This window comes from Aegilops tauschii, chromosome 6 (genome assembly GCF_002575655.3).
Source record: "Aegilops tauschii subsp. strangulata cultivar AL8/78 chromosome 6, Aet v6.0, whole genome shotgun sequence".
NCBI lineage: Eukaryota > Viridiplantae > Streptophyta > Magnoliopsida > Poales > Poaceae > Aegilops > Aegilops tauschii.
Window position 1 is genome coordinate 298,209,110 of NC_053040.3, and position 8,853 is coordinate 298,217,962.

Genomic DNA, 8,853 nt, shown 5'->3' on the forward strand with positions numbered 1-8,853 from the left:
TATCTTGCTCGTGGTGGTGCTCATCTCTCGGTCTTCTCTTGTACTCATGAAGGTTTTCTTGACGGTGCCGCGTGGTACTTGCATCTTGTGGCCGCTCCGAAGACTTGCGACTTGAGCGTCTCCGCCTTGAGGATGACGAAGAGGAAGAAGACTTTTAGTTGGCCCACACGTGTCGGATGTCATCCAATTGTGCATCCAACTTGGTGTCTATGTAGTCCCTTGTCCGTGCTTCGCTTTGGTGAATGTCGACGGTGAGTCGCTCAATGCCTCGCATTGCTCGTTGTAGTCCGAAGATGGGCATTTTGGTGATGTAGTTGTTTGCGCTGTCGTTGTCGTGGAAGACCGGAGATGAAATGCCTTGCCTATCCATCACAGGACTCGAGCAAATGTGAGTGGAAGAAAGGAAAAAACTAGACCAAATGTACCTTTCCAATGTTGTGGATCAATGACCACTCAATAATGTATCAAGGAAATAACACAATTGGTACCAGATCTTGTAAATTCTCACACCTACACAAGTAAGGCTTATGGTGGAGCTCATTGAGGATAGTGGCACAAAAATTTGATGCAAAATGTTAGCAGGAGTCAATAATGTTGGAAAAGATTCACAAATTCACAAGTGAAACAAGTAGACCAATAGCAATATGTGGCACACGGAAACACACACACGGATAGATACATGGGGTCGTGCAACCAAGGAATGAGCACAAAATGTGGAATCCACGAAAAACGCTCGTGTTGCACAACTCAAGATAGACGCTAGCACGATTGCTCAATAGGCGGATACGACACTTGTGCACAACCTATAAGATGGAAAATGTATGAGCCTTCTATCCCAAGTATGCTATGTGTATGATGTTCCCGGTGTTCTTCTCAAGATGATCCAAGATGATCGGATATGGCAATCTTATGTGCAATGTGGTATGATGCTATGGCTCTTGCTCACAAGCTTCTTTGCTCTCTTTTTGCTTAAAAGCTTATTCCTTTTTTTCATATGGCCACTATGCGAAATGCGCAAACCAAGATAACAATTTTGTATATGCAAACAATCTTGTGACACAAGAGATGATATGATACCAAGATGATACCAATATGATATGGTATGTATGCAATGGAAGGTATGCATCACTAATGTGCACAAGTAGCGTTCATGACAATACTCAAAGGCTAGTCTCGATAGGCAAGTGACGCAAAATGGGTTAAGGGGTTAACAATGTAATGGTAAGAATGTACAATGATGGGATACCACGATACCAAGATGATATAGAGGTTATCGTTCTTGCTTACTGTTAGGGTGTCAAAATGGTGAAGTGGTTGATGTGGAGTCCTTGTCGAAGGTGAGAGGCGGTGTTGTCGATACCAAACCATTCCTAGTTAGCCGAAACACCCTAGGAAACGGAAAAACCGCAAACTCAAATCTCAAAAGAGAATGTCAAATGGTGGTAGCGGAATGCGTTGGTGGTTCCGGAGTTAGCAATGTGGAAGTGGTGGTGATGGTTGATGAAGAAGCAACCGTCCCTAAGTAGCCGAAACACCTTAGAAGACTCAAGTCACCCCTCAAGCAACCATAAATGCTATAAGGAACTAAATGGGTTAGATTGCGGAAAGCTATGGTGGTTTTGCGGATGATATGATGGATGGCCTAGGCAAAGATACCAAAATTCCGAAATTTTGATGGAGTCAAATGGTGTTGGAACCTATCTAGATGGATAGGGGATGTCAATAGCTACTTAACGAGCTAAAGAACGTCAAAACCGGACTCCGGGAGCGAAAGTTATGGCCAAAACAGTTTTTGTCGGTGAGCTGAAACTGGGAGGTGCGAGTGCCCGGGGGTGGAAGGTGCAGGCACCCGGGGTGGTCCGAGGCAAATAGCCCGGGGGTGCGGGTGCCCGGAGGGGGGGGGGGTGGGTCAGCGGGGTTGCGCGGGGGGGGGGTCCGGGTGCCCGGGGTTTGAGGTCCGGGTGACTGGGGGTCATGGATTTGGGCGGAAATTCATGGATGAATGGAAGAAATTGGTGGATTTCGTGGAGGGAAAGGTGGAGATGGATGGGGGGAAGGCTAGATTCACTTGAAACCAAGCAAATCCATGGATCAAATCCAACAAAACCTCATCAAACCAACAAATCACAAACAAATTTGGGGCTATTTTTGGTGGGGAATTTTCGAAATTGGGGAAGAACAAAACAAAATTAGGCTAGAAAACAAGAAGGGGGGCTCCAATTTCGTGAGAAACCATGGCTCATGATACCAAGATGTTGTTGGGTGGAACCCTAGATGGAGATCTTTCACGAATTGGAGGGGAAATCCCCCAGAACACGAAGAACACAAGAGAGGGGAAACACTCAAATTGACTAGATCCAATCACACATATGCTAGATCCAAGAACACACAAGAGGTCACAATGATTCAAAGACAACAAAGAAAAGATACAAGGTAACTAGTTCATCCCAATCCTATGAGGAGAGAGGTCTTGATGATCCTATGATGGGGATCTTTCCCTAGATGGGGGGCTTGAATCCACTAGGGATCTTCTCCATAGGAGGTCTTGACATCCATAGGAGAGGTCTCTCTCTCACAAGAGGAGGTACAAGGAGCAAAGCTCACTAAATCATGGCATATACTTTGCTATCCATCCAAATGAGCTAGGGGGAGAGTACTTATAGCCTAGGGACGAAATATGAGGGAAAGAGGGGTATAAGGGCCATTATGCCCATAGTGCTCGCAGGCACAGCCGGAGGAGGCCGGGCACCCGGGGGCTGATGGCCCGGGCACCCGGACCGGTCAGGAGGGCCAAGGCCTAGGCGCAGTCGGGGCCGGGCACCTGGGGTGGCAGGTCGAGTGGTAGCCGGGCACCTGGGGCCAAAGGCCGGGCACCCGGGGCGAGGCCCATGCGCCTGCTAGGCGAGGGGCCGGGCACCGGGGGCCAAAAGGCCGGGCATCCGGGGCAGGCAGGCCGCGGCCCAGGCCGAGGCCGGGCACCCGGGGTCGAGGGCCGGGCACCCGGGGTGGCCAGAGATAAGGCCAGCAGACGGCTGAGGGTGGCCGGGCACCCGGGCCCTTGGTGGCCGGGCACCCGGGGAGGTCCGAGGCCTCTCTCTTGCTTCGTGCCTCGTGCGTCCTTCTTCCTTCTCCTCCACCATAGGTGCTTGTGTCTCCGTCCTTGCCTCTTCACGATCTTCTTCTTGGTACCTACGAGTGCACAGAGTTTCCATTTGAGGTAGAATCCGACTCTCATGTGAATCCGAATGAAACTCGAAGAGGAAATAATTGACCTCGTTCTCGATGGCGCTTGCGCGAGCTCTTGTCCACGGCCCTCTTCGTGATAGTGGTGGTGAAGGGACGTCCATGGGGATGAGCGAGGGATGCTCCACATCATGAAGGTAGAGGGGTGGAGCGGCGACGAAGGCCGGAGCCTCGTGGTTGTGCCTACCCTTGTAGTTGTTGATCCAATGCCATCCCATGGTGGACGGCGTGGGGTGGAGCTAGGGTTTTGAGAAGCGGTTGTTTCGGATTTCGAGGAAGCATGCGTAGCCGGGAGTGGAAGTGTGTGAAGGAAATATGCCCTAGAGGCAATAATAAAGTTGTTATTTATATTTCCTTATATCATGATAAATGTTTATTATTCATGCTAGAATTGCATTAACCGGAAACTTAGTACATGTGTGAATACATAGACAAACAGAGTGTCAGTAGTATCCCTCTACTTGACTAGCTCGTTAATCAAAGATGGTTAAGTTTCCTAGCCATAGACATGAGTTGTCATTTGATGAACGGGATCGCATCATTAGAGAATGATGTGATTGACTTGACCCATTCCGTTAGCTTAGCACTTGATCGTTTAGTATGTTGCTATTGCTTTCTTCATGACTTATACATGTTCCTATGAGTATGAGATTATGCAACTCCCAAATACCGGAGGAACACTTTGTATGCTATCAAACGTCACAACGTAACTGGGTGATTATAAAGATGCTCTACAGGTGTCTCCGGTCGTGTTTGTTGACTTGGCATAGATCGAGATTAGGATTTGTCACTCTGATTGTCGAAGAGGTATCTCTGGGCCCTCTCGGTAATGCACATCACTATAAGCCTTGCAAGCAATGTGATGATGCGGAGCATCCGACGATCATCCCCATGTACACTCGAGCCTACGCCATTGGACCTAAGGTGAACTCGCTCCTTTCTGAATCTTCCCTTTCCGCATGCAAGACATGGATGCTACTTCAAGCGCGGACCTTGTTCATACTCAGGTACACCCGAGGAGACCATGGAGAACCCAAGGACCAAGGCCAAGCGTGCGCGGAAGCAAAGGAAGGAGAAGGAAGAAGAGGCAGCTGCTACAGGCCCCGGACATCCGGCCCCAGCCCGGACATCCGGACCAGCCCGGACATCCGGCCCGACCCCCGGAAATCCGGCGCCCATCACAGAAGACACCCGAAGCTGAACCAAGTCAGCCCGGACATCCGGCCCGTCGCGAGCCGCCGGACATCCGGCCCAGCTCCCGGAAATCCGACGCCCCATCACAGAAGCTGGACCCTGCCAGCCCGGACATCCGGCCCCAACGCCCGGACATCCGGCGTCTTGGGAAGGCCCGGACATCCGGCCCGTCGCCCGGACATCCGGCCCCCTCTGCCTGCGTGCAACGCATCTGGGCCGAGGCCCATGTACCCCTTCGTCCCTTAGACTATATATACTCCCCCACCTCCTCCTAGTTAGGGTTAGCAAAGGATTAGCTCATATGTGAGATAGAGCTTTGCTCATCCATTACGGATCTACTCCACGAGAGAGACCGCGGCCCCTCTACGGAGAAGATCCCCTTGGATTCAAGACCCCCTCTTGGGCGGCCCCCTCAAGACCTCCTCACCGAGAAGAACCGGTTACCCTTTGTATCGTCCGTTGTTGACTTTGGATCTTGTATCTTACCTTTGTGTTCATCGATCTAGCGCATGTGTGATCTATTCTTGCCGGTTGAGTGATTTCTCTCGTGTTCCCCTCGTGTTTCCCTCGTGTTTCCCCTCATGTTCATCGCGTTCTTCATAGGGATCCGCTCCTTTCGTGAAAGATCGGCTATCTAGGGTTCCACCCTACATCACGTGACTAATGAGTTAGTTGCGGGGTGATGCATTACGGAACGAGTAAAGAGACTTGCCGGTGACGAGATTGAACTAGGTATTGAGATACCGATGATCGAATCTCGGGCAAGTAACATACCGATGACAAAGGGAGCAACGTATGTTGTTATGCGGTTTGACAGATAAAGATCTTCGTAGAATATGTAGGAGCCAATATGAGCATCCAGGTTCCACTATTGGTTATTGACCGGAGATGTGTCTTGGTCATGTCTACATAGTTCTCGAACCCGTAGGGTCCGCACGCTTAACGTTCGGTGACGATCGGTATTATGAGTTTATGTGTTTTAATGTACCGAAGGTTGTTCAGAGTCCCGGATTTGATCACGGACATGAAGAGGAGTCTCGGAATGGTCGAGACATAAAGATCGATATATTGGAAGGCTATGTTTGGACATTGGAATGGTTCCGGATGAGTTCGGGCATTTACCGGAGTACCGGGGGTTACCGGAACCCCCCGGGGAGTATATGGGCCTTAATGGGCCTTAGTGGGAGAGGAGAGAAGGCAGCCTAGGAGGGGGTGCGCCCCCCAAGCCCAATCCGAATTGGGTGAGGGGGCCGGCCCCCCTTCCTTTCTCCTTCCCCCTCTTCCTTCTATTCCTAGTGGGACTAGGAAAGGGGGAGTCCTACTCCTACTAGGAGGAGGACTCCTCCCCCCTTGGCGCGCCTAGAGAGGCCGGCCGGCCTCCCCCTCCCTCCTTTATATATGTGGGGAGGGGGGCACCCTAGAACACACAAGTTGATTGATTTTAGCAGTGTGCGGTGGCCCCCTCCACAAATTTCCACCTCGATCATATCGTTGCAGTGCTTAGGCAAAGCCCTGCGCCGGTAGCTTTATCATCACCTTCATCACGCCGTCGTGCAGACGAAGCTCTCCCTCGACACTCAGCTGGATCAAGAGTTCGTGGGACGTCACCAAGCTGAACGTGTGCAGATCACGGAGGTGCCGTACTTTCGTACTAGGATCAGTCGGATCATGAAGACGTACGACTACATCAACCGCGTTGTCATAACACTTCCGCTTTCGGTCTACTAGGGTACGTGGACAACACTCTCCCCTCTCGTTGCTATGCATCACCTAGATGGATCTTGCATGTGCGTAGGAATTTTTTTTGAAATTACTGCGTTCCCCAAAAGTGGCATCCGAGCCAGGTCTATGTGTAGATGTGATACGTCCATTTTGCATCATGTTTCTATATCTATATTTATTGCATTATGGGCTGTTATTATACATTATGTCACAATACTTATGCCTATTCTCTCTTATTTTACAAGGTTTACACGAAGAGGGAGAATGCCGGCAACTGGAATTCTGGGCTGGAAAAGGAGCAAATATTATAAACATATTCTGCACAACTCCAAAAGTCCTGAAACTCCACGATAGTCAGTTTTGGAATATATAAAAAATACTGAGCGAAGAAAGCACCAGAGGGGGGCCACCCACCATCCACGAGGGTGGGGACGCGCCCTCCCCTCCTGGGTGCACCCCCTGCCTAGTGGGCCCCCTGACAGGCCTCCGGTGCCCATCTTTTGCTATATGAAGTCTTTTATCCTGGAAAAAATCAGAAGGAAGCTTTCGGGATGAAGCGCCGCCGTCTCGAGGCGGAACCTGGGCAGAATCAATCTAGGGCTCTGGCGGAGCTGTTCTGCCGGGGAAACATCCCTCTGGGAGGGGGAAATCGTCACAATCGTCATCACCATCGATCCTCTCAACGGGAGGGGGTCAATCTCCATCAACATCTTCACCAGCACCATCTCCTCTCAAACCCTAGTTCATCTCTTGTATCCAATGTTTGCCTCAAAACCTCAGATTGGTACCTGTGGGTTGCTAGTAGTGTTGATTACTCCTTGTAGTTGATGCTAGTTGGTTTATTCGGTGGGAGATCATATGTTCAAATCCTTTATGCATATTAATACCCCTCTGATTATGAACATGAATATGATTTGTGAGTAGTTACGTTTGTTCCTGAGGACATGGGAGAAGTCTTGCTATAAGTAGTCATGTGAATTTGGTATTCGTTCGATATTTTGATGAGATGTATGTTGTCTTTCCTCTAGTGGTGTTATGTGAACGTCGACTACATGACACTTCACCATTATTTGGGCCTAGGGGAAGGCATTGGGAAGTAATAAGTAGATGATGGGTTGCTAGAGTGACAGAAGCTTAAACCCTAGTTTATGCGTTGCTTCGTAAGGGGCTGATTTGGATCCACATGTTTCATGCTATGGTTAGGTTTACCTTAATACTTCTTTTGTAGTTGCGGATGCTTGCAAGAGGGGTTAATCATAAGTGGGATGCTTGTCCAAGGAAGGGCAGTACCCAAGCACCGGTCCACCCACATATCAAATTATCAAAGTAACGAACGCGAATCATATGAGCATGATGAAAACTAGCTTGACGATAATTCCCATGTGTCCTCGGGAGCGCTTTCCTTTATATAAGAGTTTTTCCAGGCTTGTCCTTTTCTACAAAAAGGATTGGGCCACCTTGCTGCACCTTGTTTACTTTTGTTACTTGTTACCCGTTACGAATTACCTTATCACAAAACTATCTGTTACCGATAATTTCAGTGCTTGCAGAGAATACCTTACTGAAAACTGCTTGTCATTTCCTTCTGCTCCTCGCTGGGTTCGACACTCCTACTTATCGAAAGGACTATGATAGATCCCCTATACTTTTGGGTGATCAAGACTCTTTTCTGGCGACGTTGCCAGGAAGGGAAACGCCTTTGGTAAGGAAAAATTTATATAGTGTGCTGAAATTTACTGTCACTTGTTACTATGGAAAATAATCCTTTGAGGGCCTTGTTCGGGGTATCTTCACCCCGACCAGTAGAGCAAAGAGTCCCTCCTCAACCTACTGAACCTACTGAAAATGTTTACTTTGAAATTCCTTCGGGTATGATAGAGAAACTGCTAGCTAATCCTTTTACAGGAGATGGAACATTACATCCTGATTTGCACCTAATCTATGTGCATGAAGTTTGTGAATTTTTTAAGCTTGCAGGTATGCCCGAGGATGTTATCAAGAAGAAGGTCTTCCCTCTATCTTTGAAGGGAAAGGCATTGACATGGTTTAGGCTATGCGACGATATTGGATCATGGAACTACAATCGATTGAAATTGGAATTTCATCAGAAGTTTTATCCTATGCATCTTGTTCATCGTCATTGTAATTATATATATAATTTTTGGCCTCACGATGGAGAAAGTATCGCTCAAGCTTGGGGGAGGCTTAAGTCAATTTTATATTCATGCCCCAATCATGAGCTCTCAAGAGAAATTATTATTCAAAAAATTTATGCTCGGCTTTCTCTCAATAATTGCTCCATGCTCGATACTTCTTGTACTGGTTCTTTTATGATGAAGACTATTGAATTCAAATGGGATCTATTGGAAAGAATTAAACAGAACTCTGAAGATTGGGATCTCGACGCAGGTAAGGAGTCAAGTATAACATCTAAGTTTGATTGTGTTAAGTCTTTTATGGATACCGATGTTTTCCGTGAATTTAGCACCAAATATGGACTTGATCTGAGATAGTAGGTTCTTTCTGTGAATCATTTGCTACTCATGTTGATCTCCCTAAGGAGAAGTGGTTTAAATATCACCCTCCCATTAAAGTAAAAGTAGCTGAACCTATCAAAGTTGAAGAAAAGACTATCACTTATAATGTTGATCCTATTGTTCCTACCGCTTATACTGAGAAACCACCTTTCCCTGC